General features: G+C 34.0%; 1 pseudogene; it reads right to left on the minus strand.

Moving 5' to 3' along the window:
• The window catches only part of LOC120163638, a 35,451-nt pseudogene extending 11,866 nt beyond the window's left edge, over window positions 1-23,585 (minus strand).
• Between the last annotated feature and the right edge of the window lie 676 nt (window positions 23,586-24,261).

The following is a 24,261-nucleotide window of genomic DNA, read 5'->3' on the forward strand; positions in this document are numbered from 1 at the left end:
TCTCTTGAGAATAAAACTCAATAGTATAGGCTCTTGAAAAGCTTGCATTCATGCAACATGTTGATTCTGATAACAACTCATCTGATTATGAAGTGATCTTTCAAGATGATTTCGTAGATATCGATAGTTCTTTTAATACCGAGAAAATCTTGAATTCTGATTCTGATGAGGAGAGTAAACTGTTACACTTGACAAAAAAGGGATTCTCAGAGGCTGAGGCTTCAATAACCATGGAGAGATGTGGTTCAGATTCATCAATTGCAGAATTGACAGATTTTATATGTGCTGCTCAAATGGCTAAGGCTGCTGACACACTTCTTCCGGTAAAAGATAGGAAGCCATTATGCAATGATCCCAATTACAAGAAAAGGTGAAACTTGGGCTATGATTTTTGGGAAAGGAATAAGCAGAAGAAACTTGAAAAGAAGCTTCTTAATGAAGATGATCATGCAGTTCATCTTTTAATTCCAATGATTGGTTCTGTGGTTCCTACCGAAACAGATCAGATAACTCAAAGAACACTTCCAGAAGATGCTATTGGGTCTTCTTATTTCTACTATGATCAAATTCATCTTTCAAATTCAATGATTGGTTCTGTGGTTTCATACCAAACCAGATCAGATAACTCAAAGAACACTTCCAGAAGATGCTATTGGGTCTTCTTACTTCTACTATGATCACATTCATCTTTCAAATTCAATGATTGGTTCTGTGGTTTCATACCAAACCAGATCAGATAACTCAAAGAACACTTCTAGAAGATGCTATTAGGTCTTCTTATTTCTACTATGATCACATTCATATTTCAAATCCAATGATTGGTTCTGTGGTTTCATACCAAACCAGATCAGATAACTCAAAGAACACTTCCAGAAAATGCTATTGGGTCTTCTTATTTCTACTATGATCACATTCATCTTTCAAATTCAATGATTGGTTCTGTGGTTTCATACCAAACCAGATTAGATAACTCAAAGAACACTTCCAGAAGATGCTATTGGGTCTTCTTATTTCTACTATGATCACATTCATCTTTCAAATTCAATGATTGGTTCTGTGGTTTCATACCAAACCAGATCAGATAACTCAAAGAACACTTCCAGAAGATGCTATGAGCACATTCATATTTTAAATCCAATGATTGGTTTTCGGGGTTCATATCAAACCAGATCAGATAACTCAAAGAACACTTCCAGAAGATGCTATGAGCACATTCATATTTCAAATCCAATGATTGGTTTTCGGGGTTTATATCAAACCTGATCAGATAACTCAAAGAACACTTCCAGAAGATGATATGAGCACATGACACTTGTTCCACTTGAATCTGATGAGGTGGAAATGCTTCTAGGTTTCCCTAAAACACCATATACAAGGATCTGTATAGAGACATGTTCCATGGTGGTATCAAAGTCCTGTCTCTTTTCTCTGGGATTAATGATGCAGATGTTGCCTTTTATTGTCTTGGCATACTTTTGAAAATAGATGTGCAAGAACTGAATGATAATCGCTTGGAGCAATTGATGAGTAGTTTTAACGGACTCGACCTTGTTATCGGTGGCATCCAGCATAACAACCTTACTGGAAAAAATAAACATCATTCATGGGCTTGAAGATTTTTGTTGGTGCATTTACTTGCAATGATTGCTACAACAAACTGTCTCTTCTGCTGCTCCAATATATCCCACTCTTTTCGAATCATGGAACGGTTTAGTTGACAGTAAAACTTGTCATCTTCAACTTTTGGAATACTGTAACCAATGTTACCCTATATAACCAGAGTGCAGATAATGACTTGTTCATGGCTTTATGATGGTGATAATTTGCTTACTTTGTATTCCATGCTTTTAAAAGTATTAACATAAAGTGATATTCAGAAATCTTTAACTTATTTCAAAATTATGTTAATCCATTTACAAAATAAAAGAATAAATTGAATTTTCGAAAATAAATTGAATCTCAAATAAATTGAACTTGGAATTTATTAATTAAATAGATAGAATTGTACTCAAAGTTATGGCAAGCACAAGAATGATAAAAATTCAAATGACTCAACAAATTATTAGCATAAGTATTTCTAAATTAATCAAATTGACACAATTTAGAGTAATGATGTAAGCTTTTGTATGGAAGATCTCAAACGTTGTCAAAATGCTTGTAGATGTGAAGTTTCTCCCAAACTGTCAAAATCTTAAGAGGGTTCAATTGCCAAATGCCTAATATCAATATGCATTTGAGCCGCCCTTTCAGGTTTTCAACTTAAATCCTTCCTTTGGTTACAAGATGCCCTTTGCGGGTTTTCATCTTGACCCCCTTTTTCTTTTTTCTTTTCTCTTTTTTCTTTCTTTTTTATTTTTTCTTTTTTTTCTTCAAGCATAATATTTCTTGACAGAATCCGAGTTTATTGGATTTCTCAGAATTTTTCCATCCATTTCTGCCAGGATCAACGCTCCTCCGGAAAAGGCCTTTTTTACAACGTATGTCCCTTCCCAATTAGGCATCCATTTCCCACGGAAATCTTTATGTATAGGCAAGATATTTTTTAGTATTAGATCACCCTCTTGGAATTCTCTTGGATGTACTTTCTTGTCATGAGACTTCATCATCCGTTTCTGATACATCTGTCCATGGGAAATAGCTTTCAATCTTTTCTCTTCAATAAGGTTCAATTGATCAAATCTAGCTTGGATCCATTCAGATTCATCTAATTTTGTTTCTCTCAACATTCGAAGCGATGGAATCTCAACTTCAATTGGTAAGACTGCTTCCATCACGTAGACTAAAGAAAAAGGTGTTGCCCCAGTAGATGTTCGAACAGTAGTTCGGTATGCATATAAAGCAAAAGGTAACTTCTCGTGCCAATCTTTGTAAGTTTCAGTGGTCTTTGTAATGATTCTCTTTATGTTCTTATTTGCTACTTCAACTGCCCCATTCATCTTTGGACGATATGCCACTGAGTTTGCATGTTTGATCTTAAACTGTGCACAAAGTTCGGTCATCATTTTGTTGTTCAGGTTCAGAGCATTATCTGTAATGATCCTTTCTGGTAGGCCATACCGGTAAACTATCTCTTTCTTTATAAATTTGCAGACTGTGGACCTCTTAATGTTGGCATACGAAGCAGCTTCAACCCACTTGGTAAAATAATCAATTGCCACAAGGATGAAACAATGTCCATTTGATGCTTTTGGTGTGATTGCCCCAATGACGTCTATTCCCCACATAGAAAATGGCCAGGGTGCTATCATTACATGTAAAGGAGATGGGGGTACATGAATCTTGTCTGCATATATCTGGCATTTATGACATTTCCTTGCATAATCAATGCAATCTGTGTGCATGGTAACCCAATAGTATCCATATCTCATTATTTTTCTGGCCATGGAAAGACCATTTGCATGTGTTCCACATATTCCACTGTGTACTTCTTCAATGATGCTTCTGGCTTCGCTGGTATTTAAACATCTCAATAGCATTTGATCATTGCTTCTTCTATACATAATCTCGCCATCAAGAAAATATCCAGCAGCCATTCTTCTCAAGGTTCTTTTATCAATTTCAGATGCATTTTGTGGATAACTTTGATTTTTGATATATTGCAGGATATCATGATACCATGGTTTACCATCTACCTCTTCTTCCACACTATAACAATGTGCAAGAATTTCATATACTTGCATTTTGATTGGCATCATATCAACTTTCTTAGTTGCCTAAAACATAGCAGCTAATGTAGCCAAAGCATCTGCCATTTGATTTTCTTCTCGAGGGAGATAAATGAAGGTGACTCTCTCAAATTATTTCACTAATTTAAGGGTAAAATTTCGGTATTCCAACAATTTGGGATCTTTTGTTTCCCATTCTCCTCGTAATTGATACACCGCTAACGATGAATCTCCATATATTTTGAGACATTTGATTTTTCTTTCTATAGATGCTTTCAATCCCATGACACAAGCTTCGTATTCCACCATGTTATTGGTACAAAAGAACTCCAGTCTACTTGTAAAGGGATAATAAATATTTTCTGGAGAAATTAACACTGCCCCAATTCCTCGTCCCAAGGCGTTGGATGCTCCGTCAAAGTAAAGCTTCCAAGATGCAGATGTATCATTTGTTCTGACTTCTTCATTTATGGATATGCACAACAAATCTTCATCGAGAAAATTGAAACTCAAAGGCTGATAATCATTTGATACACGACTGGCCAGAAAATCAGCTATGACACTTCCTTTTATCGCTTTTTGGTTGACATATACAATATCAAACTCAGATAATAACATTTGCCATCTAGCCATTCTTCCTGTCAAAGCTGATGATTCCATTAAGAATTTCAAAGGATCAAGTTTGGATATCAACCAAGTAGTATGATATAACATATATTGTCTGAGTCTTCGAGTAGCCCACACCAAAGGACAACATAAATTTTGTATTGGTGGATATCGAATTTCACAATCAGTAAATTTCTTGCTCAGATAATAAATAGCTTTTTCTTTTCTTCCAGATTCATCATGTTGTCCCAGTACACATCCCATCGAATTTTCAAAGAGTGTCAAGTAGAGAATTAACGGTCTATCAGGTATTGGTGATACTAAAATGGGGGCATTGGATAAATATTTCTTAATAATATCCAAAGTTTCTTGACATTCATCATTTCAGACTTCAGGATTGTTCTTTCGAAGTAATTTGAACACTGGATCACATTTGTCAGTTAATTGAGAAATGAACCGAGATATATAATTTAATCTTCCCAAAAAGCCTCGAACTTCTTTTTTTGTATTGGGTGGTGGAAGATCTTGAATTGCTTTTACTTTATCTGGATCAATCTCAATTCCTTTTTTGCTGACCACAAATCCCAAAAGTTTCCCGAAAGTTACCCCAAAAGTACATTTAGCGGGGTTGAGCTTTAATTGATACTTCCTCAATCTCTGGAAAAGCTTTCTCAGATTTTGAATATGTTCTTCTTCAGTTCGGGATTTGGCAATCATGTCATCTACATATACTTCAATCTCTTTGTGCATCATGTTATGAAACAAAGTTACCATTGCTCTTTGATACGTTGCCCCTGTATTTTTCAATCCAAATGGCATCACTTTATAGCATAATGTGCCCCACATGGTTACAAATGTCATTTTTTCCATGTCTTCAGGATTCATTTTTATCTGATTATATTCTGAAAAGCCATCCATGAATGAAAACCATGCGTGTCCTGCAGTATTATCTACCAATGTGTCTATGTGGGGTAATGGAAAGCTATCTTTCGGACTAGCTTTGTTGAGATCTCTGTAATCCACACACATTCGAACTTTCCCATTTTTCTTTGGTACGGGAACAATGTTGGCTACCCATTCTAGGTATTTGGCTGCCTGTAGGAAACCTGCATTAATCTGTTTCATTACTTCCTTTTTGATATGTAACAACATTTCTGGCCTCATTCGCCTGAGCTTTTGTTGGACCGGTTTATATTCTGGATTGATTGGAAGCTTGTGCATTACTATATCTGTACTCAAACCAGGCATATCTTGATAAGACCAGGCAAAGATATCTTTGAACTCTTGAAGAAGATTTATCAATTCTTGTTTTATATGGATTATCAGAGTAGTACCAATTTTCACCTCTTTCATTTCTTCATCTGTTCCCAGATTCACAGTCTCAATTTCTTCTTTGTGAGGTAGAATTTGTTTATCTTCTTTTTCTACCAGTCTTAATAATTCAGTAGGAACATCACATTCCAGTTCATCCTCACACCCATTGATTTCTTCCAGACATATGGGCTGCTCTAAATTTATCTCTTGATTAAATTTAGGAATAAACATGCTATTAACATGGTGACACCTGCAAATTTAAGTCGGACATATTTCCGAAAGAATATAGTAAATTTATGAAATAAATAAATGTAAAAATGTAAGAAAATGTAAAGAATGATTGCCATCTGAAAATTTTAAAGAAAATTTCTTATATTTAATATTAGGTTAACATAATTTCCTTTACAAGATAACAAAAAGTTTTCATACTTTTAAGCTAAACATAATGATTAGTTCTGAATATTACTCTGTGTTAATATTAAAAACTATAGGAAGGTCTTCAGTGGTCCAATTGTTGAGTGTTTCTCCAGGAAAACAAGGGCGAATCCTATCCAAGTATTTGCTAGTCTTGTTGTCATTCATGATCATGTTGATAAATAATCCATTCATAGCTTCTTCAAGTATGCTTTGATCTTTCGTCAACTTTTCTTCTTTAAAGGCCTGAACAAGCTGTTGTTCTACATTAATTGTTCCCCCTGATCTGAATGTGGTATTCAACTGTGGGAAAAACATGTGTTCCCAAAAGATTTCTTCTCCTTTCAACCTTGCCTTTCTGTCTTCACATCTTCTTTTCATCTCTTTGTTCTTTTGCTGAAAATTGGGCTTAAATCCAAGCCAAAAACGATCTTTCTTCATCTTTATACTTACAGGAACTGAAATCCCTTGAAGATTCTTTCCTAAACTTTTCCCAGCTTTAGCTCCGATGCCTAAAGTTTGTCGTACCGTCATCTTGGTGCAATCAGATAATCTGGATATGGAATTTTGCTTCCTTCTGCAATAAAGGTTGCATTGACAAATTCAAGAGCTCGGAAAGAGCATTCAAGAGCATCATCATTGGTTTCAATATATGGAACATCACTTGTTATAGACGCAATGATTTCTTCTTCAGCTCCTACGCATATTAGTTGTCCATCAACAACAAATTTCAATTTCTGATGTAATGAAGAAGGAACGGCTCCTGCTGAATGAATCCATGGCCTCCCTAATAAACAATTATATGTAGGGTGGATATCCATCACCACAAAGTCAATATTGTACACGACTGGTCCGATTAACAACGGTATTTCCATTTTCCCAAGCATCTCTTTTTGAGTACCATCAAAGGCTTGTACTACATTCTGATAACTCTTCATGTGTGATTTATCCACAGGCATTCTTTGAAGTGTGACTAGAGGCATCAAGTTGAGAGCAGATCCATTGTCAATCAATACTCCTGGCAAAACATGACCATGACAATGTGTAGTGATATTCAAAGCTTTTACTGACCCCATTCCACCTTCAGGTATTTCATCATCCGTGAACGTTATGTAATTGTCAGCGGCTATATGTCCCACAATTTTGTCAAGTTTATTGAGGGATATATCTTCAGGGATAAAGGTTTGATTAAGCATTCTCATCAAAGCATTTCTATGTGCTTCTGAATTCATCAATAGATCAAGAATAGAAATTCTCGCTTGTTGTTTGTGTAGTTGTTCAACCACACTATACTCACTATGTTTCAGGAATTTCAAAAATTCTTGCGCTTGTTTTTCTGTTACAGGCTCATTGAATGCTGGAGGGGATTCATCATCAAATACCTTTTGGGGTACTACCATGGCTTTTCCTTTTGCTTTCACTTGTTCTGAAGCATTGGATGTTTCAGGAGAGTAATATCTCCCACTTCTTGTAAAGAATCCGACTTCACTCACTGCTTCAGATGTCAAACTCAGACTCTATATTTTCTCTTCTGTTTTTAGAGAAACAGATCCTCCTACCATTAAAACATTAGTAGTATAATTCCAAGGTACTCTGCGGGTATTCTTGTATGGAAATGGTAGAGGAGTGGTGATAACTACTTTCGGCTTTGTTGGTGCAGGAATCACTGTAGATAATTTCACATTAATGATCACAGGATCACTTGTTCTTTGACTAGGTTTAGAATCCTCTGATGAGCAAACATCATCTTCTTTTTTCCTTGGTTCTTCTTCAAAGAATTATATCTCTCTGCTATTCATCAATTTTTGCACCAAATCCCTAAACTCAGGACATAGTTGAATTTCATGCCCCTTCTCTTGATGATATTCACAATAATTCTTGCCTTCATTATGATTTGGCCTGAATTGTTGTGGAATTATACCGGCTAAAGAGAGTTGTTGAAATACCCAAACAAAAGGAGATTTAATTTCAGAAATGTCAGTTTTTGCTTTCTTTCTGTTCTCTTCCTGAATTGCATTCACGTTTTTATCTCCATGATTTGGCAATGGATGATTTGATGTAGATGGTGAATTGAATTCCAATTTTCCAGTGTTGATCAAATTTTAAACCACCCTTTTGAATGCCAAACAGTTTTCAATAGAATGACCCGTAATTCCTTCATGGTAAACACAGTGTGCCTTTACATCATACCATGGAGGGAATGGTGGTTGCATGGGAACCAAAGGATAAGGCCGTATGACATATGCTTTTATCAGCGAATCATAGATCTCTGCATAAGGTACTGGTAAAGGTGTAAAAGACAACCTTTCATTTTCCTTTCGAGATCCTCTGGACTCTGCTCGATTAGTGTTTGTTTCCTCTTTCTCAACCCTTGGCTGGGTTATTGTAACACTTTTCGATGAATCCTTGTTGTAAGAGTTTGCATTGTTGATTTCATTCTCTTTTTTCCGGTACATAGGTCTTTTGGAACTAGACCCTTCATTTGATTCAATTTTGCCACTTTTCAAGACATTTTCAATGAGTTCTCCAGAAATGACCATATCTGCAAAATTTCTGGTTGCATTCCCCATTAGATGATTTAAATAAGGAGCTTTCAATGTATGGACAAATATTACTGTGGCCTCTTTTTCTGACAAAGGTGGTTGAACTTGGGCTGCTGTGTCACGCCATCTCTGAGCATACTGTCTGAACGTTTCGTTATTCTTTTTCTCTAAATTTTGGAGAGTCCATCTATCAGGGACCATGTCTGTTACATGGCGGTACTGCTATAGGAATGCTTTAGCCAGATCTTTCCAAGATCTAATGTTGGCTTTGGTCAATTGAGTATACCATTTTAAGGCTGGTCCTGTCAAACTATCTTGAAAGCAGTGAATTAACAATTTCTCGTCTTTCACATATCCTGTCATTCTGCGACAAAACATAGTAATATGGGATGAAGGGCATGTGGTACCGTCATATCTATCAAATTCGGGAGCTTTGAACTTGATGGGGAGGATTAGGTCTGGAACCAAACTCAACTCACTAGCGTCAAACCCATAGAATGATTCAGTTATTTCCACGGATTTCATTCGTTCTTCTAAGCTCTTGATCTGTCTGGTCAATTCTTCATTTACTTTTTCTTTTTCATTCAGCTCATTCAAATCTGGGATTAAATGCTCAGTATTAAAATCCCCTATTTTCACATCTGATATAAGTGGATTTTTACTTGAAGATGCAGGATCCACTTGTCGATTTTCATGTGGTTTGGCTTCTTGAAATGCTGATGTGCGGGTATTAATTTGTATAGGTGTAGTACCATAGTGATAAATTGGTTCTGGTGGAAAACCTAAAGGATACATAGGTTCTTGGTCGAAAGATACAGGATTTTCATGCATTTTTCCAATGATAGCCTGCCTTTTAAACATGTCTTCTATTTTCTGCATCATGCTGTCTTGTGAATTTGCAATACTGGCTTCAATTTTCTCCAGCTTCATTCTCATTTCTGCTTGTTCTTTATTATGCTGTTCCTCAATACGTTGTATTTTTATCCTCCATAATTCTCTTAGTAGCTTGTCTAGTACCGTAGTGATGTTGTATTTCTCTTTTGGCCAGAATAACTGAGATTGAAAAATCTTTTGATATTATTTTTTCCAAATTTTAATTAATTTTTTATCTTAATAATAAAAATTATACATAAAGAAAATCATGAAATGAATAATGAATGTATGCAAAATGTATGTATGCAAAAAGGTATTGATCCCAAAAAGTTAACTGTCATAGAACAACTTTCATCGACATACAAAAGTTTCTGTATAATAGTTCATAACTACATATAAGGCGTAGCTTTCCTATTAAGCTCTATAATTTCTTTCATTAACCATGACACCTTCTTTCTGAACTTAGAAACTGGATCTACGTGATGCTCAATTATTTTTAGCTTCAACAGGTAGTTCCCCAACATATCTAGCAACTTCGCTCATTTGTACCATGGCCTCGAATACCATATTACTTCTTTCTTCACTTCTTTCTACATAGAAATTAGTTGACTTTTGCCATTGTTCATTAGTTCCTTCAAGAGTTTGCTCTAACTCAGTGATTCTGACTTGACAATTGTACAGAGTTTTTTCAAGATCTCTAATGCGTCTTCGCAGTGAAGCACTTTCCTCGTTACTTTCTTTGAGATCATTAGGTCCTAGACGAACCTTTTCTTGAAATAATGACTCTTCAAGTTGTAAAATGTAAGCATTAAACTCTGCATTTTTGTTTCTAGACTGATCCAGATCTTCTTCCAGTTTTGTTCGTGCTTCTTGCGTTCTTTTATTAAGCTTCTGGATTTGAACATTCTTGTTTCTGCATCTTTGCATCCAATTGCTAGCCACTTCTTGCTCTACCTCAAGTTTGGTGTTGAAATTCTTTCTTTCCAGCTCCCATTTTTCTTTTTCAACATTGAACTCTTCAATCCTTTGGCCTCTAACTTCAAGTTCGGCAATCAGCTGGTTCATTTCAGATTCAAATCCCTTGAACATGATATTTTTCTCACCCTCAAATTTATCAAGAATATCACTCTTCATTTCTTCTAAATCTTTGGCTCGATCCCTTTCTCTTTGCATTTCATTCATGATTTCGCGGTGTTCAGCTTTGTGTTTTATAATTCGCTCTCTTCTGTCAACCTCAAAATCTTCCATTTTTTGTTTTCCTTTCTCAAGGCTTTTGAGTAGACGGCTATTCTTTTCTTTCAGATCTTCAACTCGACTTTTCTCGATGTTCAATTCTCTGGTCATCTGTACTGTTGATCGGCTTGGTCCTGATGCTTTCTGGGATTTATATAACTTCTGGTAATTTTTCTTTAATGCTCTGAATTCACCATCAACTTTTTCTTTGTTTTCTCTCAACATTGCACATTGTGATGAATGAAAGTCAATGTCAACACCCAACATAGCTTTATCTTGTCTCATTTGCTCTAATTCTCTTGACCAATCTTCTCTTTCTGCTTCAAACTCGGCTCTTAGGATTTCAATCTCTGATGGAACCACCTTAATGCGATCTTCCATAGAGATATCCTCAGTTTGGTCTGGTAGAGGAATATTTTCATTTTTCCTGATAGATCTCCATTCTTCATAATCAGGAGTTAACATTTCTTTTGCTGCTTTAGCTCGGATACAAAAAGTTGTTTTCCAAGCTGTAAAGGCTTCCATGATATTTCTTTTATAATTTTTGCTGTGGAATGCGAACTCAGATGAATGTAATCCATCAGTGACAGGTACAAATTGACGACCTTCATACTGTCTTATTACCAGAAGTGGTGCATATCTAATTCCTCCCCACAATCCGAGCAGCATTATCCAATTGTAATCACCATATTTGTAAAAGAATTCTCTTTGGATTTGCCATGGGGCTCGCCAAACAATGTCATTGCTTTGCAGATTTCGAAAGACATTAATCAACATATATTTCTTAATTTCTTTCGGCCATTCTTGCTCCAGAAATTCTTTTAATGGTGAGTAATCCGTATTAAAGCACCGGTATGAAACCTTTTATGTCCTCCAGAAATGGCTACGGATCCAAACATATAACAATTGGGTACACCCTGAGAATCGTCCACCTCCTAGCTTTCTACAAGCATTTAATGATCTGAAAGTCTCTGCTAGAATTGCAGAAGCAGGATTAATCTTTTTTGGTAGCTGCTCAAACAAATCTACTACTGCAGCTTCAATATATCTCAATACTTTTGGGAAGATGACCACACCATACATACCCAGAGCAAATAGATCTAATCGTACTTTAGTGTCTGGATGACTCTGAATAAGTTCTTTAATGTTGGTCCAAGCAATGCCTTCGCTTTCTCCCTTTTGTTTTGTACGGGATGCCACCCATTCTTCTCGTACCCCGGCAATCTTTGCTAATTTAACTCGAAAGGGTTGAGTTTTAATTGACTTTGAATAAATTCGATTCTCCAAAGCCCCTTCTATATGTAGCAAAGTTGTGTACTCTTCAATAGTAGGGACCAAGTCCTCCTTATTGAGAGTGAAGCAATTGTACCCGAGATTCCAGAATTGAATTAGGGCTCGAAGTAAGTCATCATCAACTTCGACATAGAGAAAATATGGGATGTCTCCATAAGTCTGATAAAACTGCAACTTTTTGTTTGAGTCCCAACTTTCCCAAATGCTTCGCAAATCTTGCATGTCATTTTTTTTAGCGAAACTGGAGCATAACTGGCTAAGTCAGATACATAGTCATCTTGCAGACTGTCTCCTCCTTGTCTTTGTAAGTCCTCAGCCTATTGTCTTACTTCTGAGTTTAGAATTATTTGATTTGAACACTTTTTATCCATGGATGAAGGCTTTCCAATGAGACAATTAACACGAGGATCAATTCCTTTTATCCTGTATGATGCTATGCAAACAGAAGAAATAAAGAACACACAAAAAGAAATGAATTAGTTTACATAATAAAGAAATTTAATAATAATGTCTACCTAAATATCCTTATTTAAACATGCTTTTTTCATAATTTGAATAATTTAAATTCACATATAATTTAATAAGTAAGAAAATAAATAAATAAATTAAAAGGAAAGTTAGAATTCATTTCTCCTGTGTGTACACCTATTTTGGACAAAATTTCGGCATGGCTTCAGATCGGAAGAATTTCTAGGGTTTATTATATGCAAGGTTTCAGATCTAAGAATAAAGGTACCCGAATTGTCCTTGTTAGTGTCCCCTTGGGCTGTTAACCCTCAATCCTAGTCCATCACAGACTAATAGTGGATCGAGTTCAATTCGAGGGGATACATTTCTCTATGCCTGACACGGAGAATAAATTCTCACGAAGACATAGAGCATATGAACCCCAAAAGTTACTTGCTAGGTCTGACACGGAGAATAAATTCTCACGAAGACGTCGCTTTCACTCCCACTTAAAATGGACAAACTCAATTATAGAGCTTTATGTTATGCAATGCAAGTGTTGTGTGTGAGGAGAAATGTTCAAACCTCTGACAGAAAAATAAATAATGAAATAAAATACTTGCAAATAAAATGAAATATTAATAAGAAAATATATAAATACTATGAAAATAATAAGTATATAAAAAAATTTGAAAAGAAAGAATTATAAATCAAATATATGAATTTTTTAATTTATAATTAATAGAGACAATATATAATTGATTTTAAAAGTTTGACGGTCCCCAGCGGAGTCGCCAAGCTGTTGTAACCGGTTTTCGTTCGGGCACGAATTTTTTACTTGGCGGGAAAAGTGATATGAATAAATGGTTTTAAAAAATAAAATAATTTGGGAGTCGCCATCGGCCTTTTGGGTCAGGTAGGTCGAATACCTAAAAATTATCTTTTAAAAGAGTTTTAAGAAAACATCAGTTAAAAGATGAACTGATCTGCGTTTATAACCAAAAATTCGTTCTTTTTAATAAAAAAGGGATTCGTGGTCGGTTACGTTTAGGGAATGATTAGCACCCCTACAACGCCCAAAATTGGTACTTTATTAATTAAAAATTGTCTCTATTATTAGAAATTTAAAAATTCAAAATATATTTAATTTATAATCCTATTTAATTCAAATATATTTTTTAGAAAATATATTAAACATAAATAAGATATTTACTTATTTAGAAATATCAGAAAAGGACTTCTAGGTGCCTTAAGACAGCTCTTTTCTTCGATATTAATAAAATTAAAATATATTTTTTTATCATAATATTTAATTTTAAAATACCAGAATAAGACATCCAGTTGTATTAAGACTGCCCTTTTCTTTGATATTGAAAAATAAATATATATTAAAATATGATAAAAACATAATATATGTAAAATCAAATTAAGATTTAATATAAATTATTATTTATTATATATATTTATATGACTATATAATAAAATAATATTTAAATATAAACAAGTACAATTAAAACATAAATAATCAATAAAAATAAAATTAGAACTATATATTTAAAAGCAGTAAAACTTTATGAAAATATTTAAAATCAGTGACTAAATTATAATCTAATAAAATTAAATACCTAATTCGTAATTATTTAAAATTTCAGGGATTAAACATGCTATTTTCCTTATTTATTAATTTGGTGACTAAAATAAAACTATATAAAATTCGAATATCATATTAAAATAAATTAAAAATATATACTCGGGATTAAAATATTAATTATTAAAATTAAAGGACTAAATATGATATTTATCCTAAATATATTATTTTAATATAAAGGACTAAAATAAATAAAATTAAAATTAAAGAACCGAATTAAAAGAATTATAAATTGATTTAGTGACTAAAATGTAAAATTTACAAATTAGGATGGTTGCGGAAAGGATTTAACTTTTATTTAATTACAAACAAACCCCTCCCCAAAACGGCGTCGTTTGGGGAGGGCTATTTAAACCCATAACTTCTCTCTAAAACAGAGAGAAGCACACCGGCCGGCAGCCGTTCGCCGGCGTTGACCTCGCCGTCGGCCACCACATCCGGTGGCTGGGGAAAATTTTTTTACACCTAAAGATAGATCGGACCATCCTATTGATGGTTCCGATGACCGTTTCCCTTAAAACATTCCCGATCAGAGCAAATCTACAAAAATACCTTCGGTTTTCAAAGGTTTCCGATGACGTGTGAGGGCTTCGGTGATGTTGCAGTAAGTATCTCTCCGTCTTCTCCTTGCTTATTTTTTGGGTTTGTGGTTGCTGGTTGTTGTGAGTTGGTCTCTATTTTTGTATCTTTGCTCTCGGGTTTGTTTCTCTGTGGCTGTTGTGGTTACTCTTTTTTTTTGTTCTCCGTTCTTCCTCCTCTCTCTCCTCCTTTGTTGGCAGGGGGCTCGGTGGCTTTTATAGCCACCACCGGTGATGGCTTCGGACCGGTCCAAAAGGGGTTCTTCGGTGAGTCACCAGACTTCCAGTGGTGACTCACCGTTTGGGGGAGACGTGTGCGGCTGGAGTGTCTCTTCTGGAAGCCTTCAACGAGACGTGGCAGCGGTGGAGATGGTGGGAGCAGCTGCGGCGGCCGCGTGGCCCTAGGGTAATCATACCCTAGGGTTTGTATCTGGAGGAGTGTGGGCCGTTGGATCTCTCAGATCCAACGGCTGAGATGATGAGGCAGCTAGGGTTAGATCAAACCCTAATCTGTTAGGGTTTAGTTGGGCCATCTGAATTTGTAATTGGGCCAGATAATATGGGCCTGTTTGTAATTATTTTTTTAATAATAATAATATATATAATAATTATAATAATAATTATTATAATAATAATAATAATAATAATAATAAAATGGGTAAAAAATTTAGTATCTTCAATGATCTTAAAACTTCTTTTGATAAAGTTGGAACAAAACATTTTGAAAAAGGTGGAAATTCAAAATCCAACTTTGTTAGAAAAAGTTTTAGAAACTACAATCATAGAGGTCCCCAAAGAACCTCTAATGGAAAAATCGTTAGAAGTATGTGGGTTCCTAAAGAACTTATTACTACTAAAGATAAAAATATCCTACACAAATGGATACCTAAGGGGACTAGGATTTTGGAAACTAATGAATATGGACCCAAAAGAATTTGGGTACCAAAAATCAAAAATTAATCTATGTTTGTAGGGAAAGGAGCATTGCTACAAGGCACGGGAAACAAATTCAAATTCATGGTACCTTGATAGTGGATGCTCAAGACACATGACCGGAGACAAAAGCCGGTTTATTGAGCTTAACGCCAAAAATGGAGGAGAAATGACTTTTGGAGACAATTCAAAAGGTCACATCGAAGGTATTGGTACAATAGGTAATACCTCTTCCATACAAATTAAAAATGTTTTATATGTGAATGCATTAAAGCATAATCTATTGAGTATTAGTCAATTATGCGATAAATGATTCAATGTCTTATTTGAAATTAATGGTTGTAAAGTCATTGACATTGCATCTAACCGGATTATGCTTGTTGGTCATAGAATAGGAAACATATACATGGTGCATTTAGATTCTTTTGATATGACTAATTTATGCATAGTTGCTAAGGATGAACATGATAGTTGGTTATGACATAGGAGACTAGGGTATGCTAGTATGAGTGTTTTGCAACGGTTAATTCAAGGAGACCTAGTAAGAGGGTTGCCTAAGCTTAAATTTGATAATGATAAAATCTGTGACTTGTGCTAAAGGAAAACAAAAGCGAGTTTCTTTTAAATCCATTAATGATGTATCAACTAGTAGAGTTTTACAATTGATCCATTTAGATCTTTTTGGGCCAACTAGAACTACTAGCTTGGGTGGAAAACAATATGCATTTGTCTTGGTAGATGACTATTCTAGATATACTTGGGTTCTATTTTTAAGTACTAAAGATGAAGCATTAGAACAATTCATCACGTTTTCAAAAGTAATCCAAAATGAAAAAGGTTACTCTATAACTAGTGTTAGGAGTGATCATGGAACTGAATTTGAAAATCTTGGATTTACTGAATTTTGTAACTCTAACGGTATTAGCCATAATTTTTTAGCACCTAGAACCCCTCAACAAAATGGAGTTGTTGAGAGGAAAAATCGAACTTTAGAAGAAATGGCTAGAACCATGCTTTGTGAAAATAATTTGCCAAAATATTTTTGGGCGGAAGCCACAAATACCGCTTGTTATGTTGTAAATCAAGTAATGATTAGGCCAATATTAAAGAAAACTCCATATGAAATTTTCAAAAATAAAAAGCCTAACATTAGTTATTTTCATCCTTTTGGATGTAAATGTTTTGTTTTAAACAACGGTAAAGAAAACCTTGGCAAATTTGATGCTAAAAGTGATGAAGGAATTCTGGGTTATTCCTTAAATTCTAAAGCCTATCGTGTATTTAATAAAAGAACTTTAGTTGTAGAAGAGTCTATACATGTTGTTTTCGATGATAATCCCCTTCCGAGGAAGGATTCTTGTATGAATGATGATGTAGGTGTTATAAATACAAATAACGTTAGACATGACGTTGGAGAACCATCATCAAAGGAAGAAACGAAAAATGAGGAAACTCATGATCCTCTTGAGAATCCAACCATTGAAGAAAGGGAAGTATCTTATCCAAGAGAGTACAACTATGTCAAGGATGGTGAAATTATAGGTGATCCATCCAAAGGGGTAACAACTCGATCTTCTCTTAGAAATATTTGTAATTATGTTGCATTTATCTCATCCATAGAGCCTAAGAATATTAAAGAAGCATTAAATGATTAACATTGGATTATGGCTATGCAAGAAGAGTTAAATCAATTTGAGAGAAGTAAAGTATGAACATTAGTTGAAAGGCATAGTAATAAATCTACTGTAGGTACTAGATGGGTATTTAGGAATAAGCTTGATGAGAGTGGTAATATAGTGAGAAACAAGGCTAGACTTGTTGCTCAAGGGTATACTCAAGAAGAGGGCATAGACTATGATGAAACATACGCTCCCGTAGCTAGGATGGAAGCAATTAGAATGTTATTAGCTTTTGCATGTTTCAATGAATTTAAATTATATCAAATGGATGTTAAAAGTGCATTTTTAAATGGTTTTATAAAAGAAGAAGTGTATGTGGAACAACCTCTAGGTTTTGAAGATTCAAATTTTCCGGATCATGTTTTAAAATTGACAAAAGCTCTTTATGGTTTAAAGCAAGCTCCTAGAGCTTGGTATGAAAGATTGTCAAATTTTTTAATTGAAAAAGGTTTTTCAAAAGGGAAGGTTGACACTATATTATTTTTTAAGAATAAAGGTAAAGATTTATTAGTAGTTCAAATTTATGTTGATGATATAATATTTGGTTCTACTAATGATGTTCTTTGCCAAGAATTTTCTAAGCTAATGCAAAGTGAGTTTGAGATGAGCATGATGGGGGAGCTCTCATTTTTCTTGGGACTCCAAATCAAGCAAAGAAAAGATGGCATCTTCATCAATCAAGCTAAGTACGTCAAAGATATGCTCAAGAAGTTTGGACTGGAAAATGGGAAACCTCATGACACTCCAATGAGCTCTTCAACAAAGCTTGACTTAGATGAAAGAGGTAAATGTGTAGATGTTAAATTATATAGGTCAATGATTGGATCTCTACTTTATCTAACTGCAAGTAGACCGGATATTATGTTTAGTGTTTGCTTATGTGCTAGATTTCAATCATGTCCTAAGGAATCACATTTACTAGCTGTTAAGAGAATCTTTAGATACCTTAAAGACACTCCTAGTTTAGGACTTTGGTATCCTAGAGACTCTAGGTTTAGCTTGCATGCTTTTTCTGATGCGGACTATGGAGGATGCAAATTAGATAGGAAAAGCACCTTCGGTACTTGCCAATTCCTTGGAAATATGCTAATTTCTTGGTTTTCAAAGAAACAAAATTGTGTTGCATTATCTACCACTGAAGCCGAATACATTTCAGCTGGTAGTTGTTGTGCACAAGTTTTATGGATGAAACAACACCTTTTTGATTATGGAATTGAAGTAGGTACCATTCCTATCAAGTGTGACAATACTAGTGCTATTTGTCTCACTAAAAATCTCATCCAACACTCTAGAACTAAGCACATTGAAATAAGACATCACTTCATTAGAGACCATGTCACTAAGGAAGATGTAGTTCTAGAATTTGTTGATACTTTGCACCAATTAGCGGATATCTTTACAAAACCTTTAGACAAGGAACGATTTTTGGACACTTAGGAGAGAATTAGGTTTGACCAATCTATCTTCACTGAGTGTTTAAAAAAATTTTAGCACTTTTAATAATAAATGAAAAATGCTTATAATAGTAATTTTTGATTGCATTCATGACTATTAGTTAGGGGGAGTTTATGATTCTTGATGAAAAATTAATTTTATGTTCAAATATCGTTTAAAGATTAATTGAATTGTTTGAACATGATTAATTTTCAATATATGAGTTGACAATACCACTAGAGGAAATTAATTTAGCATTTTGGGTGTTTAAAATCGGATTTTAGCATTTTGGTGCAGAGGGAATCGATCCCCCCTTGAGGGAACCGATTCCCCCTTTGAAGGGGAACCGATTCCCCCTTTGAAGGGGAACCGATTCCCCCCACAGGGGAATCGATACCCCCCTGGGGTTCTGGTTAAACACGGGTAGAACCCTTATTTTTGTTCAAAACCCTCTATTTTCTTCCTTCCGCCGTTTCTCTCCCTCTAAGCACTCAAATCTCCATTTTTGCCTCAAATCAACGTTTTTAATCGGAATTCACTTCAAATATCATCCTCTAAACCTGTTAGAATCATAAAAAACGTGCAAACTTCATCTAATCTCACTCAAATCCGAAATCATTCAAGGTATTTTTCCAAAACTTCTTTTTTATCAATTTATGAACATAGAACTAGTTTTAATTAGTTCTAGGTTGAATTTTAGATCGGGCATTAATTATTTAGTGATTAGAAACTAGATATTACAACTAATTTCATCAAAAACTTAAAACAGTTTTCGAATTCAAAAAGTAGTAAAATTTTGTTTCTTTAAACAATACGGTTTAATAATATAATATATATAAAACGTCATTGAATTACTAATATATATAAAATAATGTTTATTTATATCACATAGTAGTTCATATATAAATATAATACTACAAAACATAGTTCAGCTGTTCCTACCAGAGTATCATAACATACTTAAGTACATGTCAATTAGTAATATTAAAAGAACTTCTAGAGATGTCATACTATTACTAATGAGGCAACCATTGACAGATGATATCAGTTGTACTCCTCACTTCGATCGTAGTCTATCACTTACGCATGAAACAATCACACGCTAAGTATTCACTTAGTGAGGCATAATAAATTAAGGCTTTTTAGAAACAAAAGTAAATCATAACAGATCAAAACATGATTTAAATCGTATAAATATATATACACATAAAATTGACTTATTAAGCCAAACCTTTAGTCTCACAACCTACGAAATAATACTACCTACGCATAGCATATTTATCAATCAAAGTATTTAAAAACCATTCACAACCCAATCTAGACAGGTGATAATTAAAGGTAATAAAACACATCTAATTGCTAAACAGAAGTATAGGTACGTAGTATTCAACAAAACTATACTAATACATCGGAATAGTGATTCACAACTTAAAATATTTATGATCACCATCATCGCACACATAGTGCCAAGAGTACTCAAATGTACTAATACAAGAATGCAATAATGCATTAAGCATAATCAATTGATGCCCATTTTACTCAATGTTTATCAAGTGCACCTATGACTCTCAATGTACATACAACAGGATTTTATATCCAAATTACAGATTGAACATTTATTCAGAAACATCAATAGATGCTAAAATATTATAAAAACACATCCATTTAATTTAGGGTAGTTCATACCCTAAAATCCTTCATAAAATCATTTTTCATAAAATTTTATGAAAAGATATCATAATGCGTTAAAACATGCTTATTAAAAAACTCAAGGTTGACTTATCACAAGTCTTCCTCATATCATATAAGTACATAGTAAAATGCACTCACCTAGTATGCCTCACTATTATGCCTCACTATTATGCCTTACTATCGATATCCAATTACTTTTGAACTTTTTCCTTGCCTTTCGATTTGCATGTATCACGAGTTTGATCACGATCTACACAAGCATAAATATATAGCACATACAAATATAAAATACATGTTAGTATTCTTACTAACATTTTATACACAATAATAATACTCAAAAGTACTACTATTTACGAATTCTTTTAGAATTCATCTTAACTTTTCCTTTTTACTCATAATGGTCCCTTGCCATTATTTCTTCAATTTAAATCTCGAAAAACTTAATTAAATTTCCAGCCCAATACCTCAACAATTACACCATTTCAACTTAAGTCACTAAATTTTTCCATAATTGCAATTTGGTGCTCAAACTTTACCAATTTTCCAAAATAGTCAAATTTCAAACTCTAACGTCGATTTCAACCCTCCAACATTAAATTCCAACAATGTAAAACACTTATTGTATAATTACACATTAACCCTATAACTTTTCAAAATTATTAAAAAAGGACCCCCAACTTTCATAAAATTACAAAATGGTCCCAAAATTTTTCTAAAGCTTGTAGAACCTTCAAAAATCATTTCTAAGCCATGGGAAATTTTTCAAAAATTTTCCCAAAATATAGCCCTAAGGTTGAAAACTATAAGAGTTGGAAATTCATGATTTTCACTTGATTCAAGCATTAAATCAACCTCTGTTCAATATTTTCAAAACATCTACAATCAAACCCCTAACTTAATTCATCAAATCACAAATTCTCCCCAAACCCTAGGATAGGTCGAATTCTTTGGGAGCATTTCTAGATGGTTTTAAACATCAATCAAGCTTGAAAATGATTCTACAACATCAATAACCTCAAACTCCATCATCATTTTATTAAACGCTAGCATGTTCTTAAACCCTAAATTTTAGGATCTAAGAACTCATGCAAGATTAGCATGCATAAATGATACCAAATTATAAAGCTCATTGAATAGAACAAATCTCTATTTCATGCTTTAATCCACAAACCAAAGGAAATTGCTCAAAAATGAAAAACACACTTTCTCTTACCTAAGGTTTAAGTTCTACGACCACAAAGGGCAAATGATAAACCAACCTTCATGAAATATTTGTTAATTTCATGTTAATTTGTCATTTATTAAGCTTAAATGAATTTAAAATTTATTTAATCGGGAAATGACAATTTCACATTTAATGAATCTTGATAATTTCATCCATACCAAGCCACATGTTACTTATCATCTTCCTGAAGTTAAAGATGAAAAAAACATTTCAGCTTTCACAACTTTGCCCATGCATTTTTCCAAACATTTCAATCTTGCTACTTTTCATCCAATGGTCCAAATTGAACATGAAAATAAATTCTCAAATCCAAAGATCTATATTATTTTCATTAATTTTAAAATTTGAAAATAATGTTTCTAAGCTTAATTTAATATCCTTCAAATTTTCTCAAAATTTTCATTCGATCCGATTTACTGAATTTTTACTATACTTTAACACTTTATAGCTTTTAACACAAATTTTAGATCAATCCGATTCCCACAAAAAAGTTATTCTTGGGGTGAACTATTGATTTATGGAAAAAAAAAAATATTTTTGTGAAAATTACCACTTTGCTCCCTAGACTTTTCCCAATTTTATGCTTTGGCCACTAAACTTTCAAAATTATGTTTTGGTCACTAACCAAAATTTGGGGTATTACACGACATATGGTACTAGAATAAGCTGCGATTCGATAACGATGAACTATCTCTCTTCCCAGATTTCGACATAGCTTAAGTCGAGAAGAACTATTTTTCATCGAACTTTTAAGATCAACTGCAATCTAGCAATGAGGAAATAGTCTTCATCCAAAACCTTCACACTCAAATTTCAACTTCACAAAGATACTTGACTCAGAAACATGTTCAGAATCGATTCTCAAAGTCAGATTTCAACTCCGCAGTAGAGGAGGTCAAGTTCGAGGACCAAATCATCTATAGTATAGCAACGAGGAACTAGTCTCCAGTCGCATATTCCTGGTGTTAGAAGATATCATGCTTAGAGTGTGATCGCCTGATTTCTGAAGACAACTAAGCGCCTCGACATTACAATAGCAAGCTCGCCTTAAGAACCCTTTTATTTTGAGGATCGAACAAAAGTTTTTGTCATTTTATCTTTGTCTTATTATCGTTACACAAAAATATACAAAAAAAGGTAGCTGTAGATACTTATTTTCGTCCGGAAGCCTTCCAAGGATATATATAGTTTTGAAAATATATAATATATATAGACTTTGAAAATATATAATTTTTGAAAATACATTATACAGTAGTTTTTAAAATATAATATATATTATATAGTTTTTAATATATATGTGTGTAATTTTTAAAATATATATATATTATATGTTATATTATTTTATTATTTTTATTCATTCTTTTTTTTTCTTTTTATTTACTTTTATTTTTGTTTTAGGTCTAAGTCTAGTCCACAGTTCAGTCCGATCCAGCAAAGGTCAAAACACAGGCCCGCCTTCCTGACCCAGCAGACGAGCCTGTCAGGGTTTTACAATAAAATATAGAGCTGCCTAATAACATCTGTCAGATCAAGAGATGGATCAACAGAAGAGATCAATCACAGGCTATAACCCTAGTCACTAAGCATGAGCGCCACATCAGTGTTGGCTGTTGGATCGGATGAAGTGATCCAACAGCTGCAAGAGTTTCACAAAGGGATAGGGTTGCGCATGAAGGCCATGCGTCGGTAAAAAAATGGAAGGCTCCCTTTCAGATTTCACACATTCCTTTTAGGAACTTAATCACAACATGATCGAACCAAATCAAGAAACAAACCAATTCTCAAAAAAACAAAAAACAAAAGGGAAACAAATAAAATATAAACAAGAGATGGAACCAAAGAGGCAAGGAAAACCACCAAACAAGGAAACAGAGATCGAAATCAGGATGAAACCGAAACCAAATCAGGGAAAACAGGAAATGATCCCTTCAACTTCAGACTAAATGGGATCACGTATTGAGAGAAAAAGATCCGCCAAGTGTTAGAAATCGACCAGTGAGAGAAATGAATGAGGTCAATCACGAACAAGTGGCGGAAATCGAGAGAGAAAACAACAAAATACCAAAAAAGAGAGAAAGGAAATGCCTTTGCTTGAGTTCTTCATCAGAGAGACGAACAACTGTTGGAGAAGTTGAAAAGCCTTCGAAGGAGGTAAAAATCGAGACCATTTTTTTTATAGATCTACGCGTTGGTGATGACTGCATGAAAGTTTGGTAAAGAGATTCAGGTCTAGGGTGACGAGGGGAGCATTTTATTGTAGCTTTTAGGTTTCTGGCCACTGTGAGTGGTGGCCGGACTAAGTTTTTCGGTGGAAAAATACATGGTTCATTTGGTGATCAGATTTGTAATTTAGCCCTTGAAAATTCATTTTCAATGCAATTTGACCCCTGTTTTTGTGATTAATTATTAATTTGTCATTATTAGTATTTGGCATGTTATGTGTTTGATTAATAATCACTTAATTTGTTTCTTATGTATTTATTTATTTGTATGATTCTATTCGAGCATGATTAACTTATTAATTCTTTTACACAACATTAATAAATAAACATGTGTAATTAATTTGGCCTTTAATTATAGCATGATAATTTTTAATTCGTATGTGAACTTTTATATGGAATTTATTGATTGTGTGACATATTTAATTTTTTAAATCATGATGACCTCATCCATATTACTCCACC

This window comes from Hibiscus syriacus, unplaced genomic scaffold, assembly GCF_006381635.1.
Source record: "Hibiscus syriacus cultivar Baekdansim isolate YM2019G1 unplaced genomic scaffold, ASM638163v2 tig00111473_pilon, whole genome shotgun sequence".
NCBI lineage: Eukaryota > Viridiplantae > Streptophyta > Magnoliopsida > Malvales > Malvaceae > Hibiscus > Hibiscus syriacus.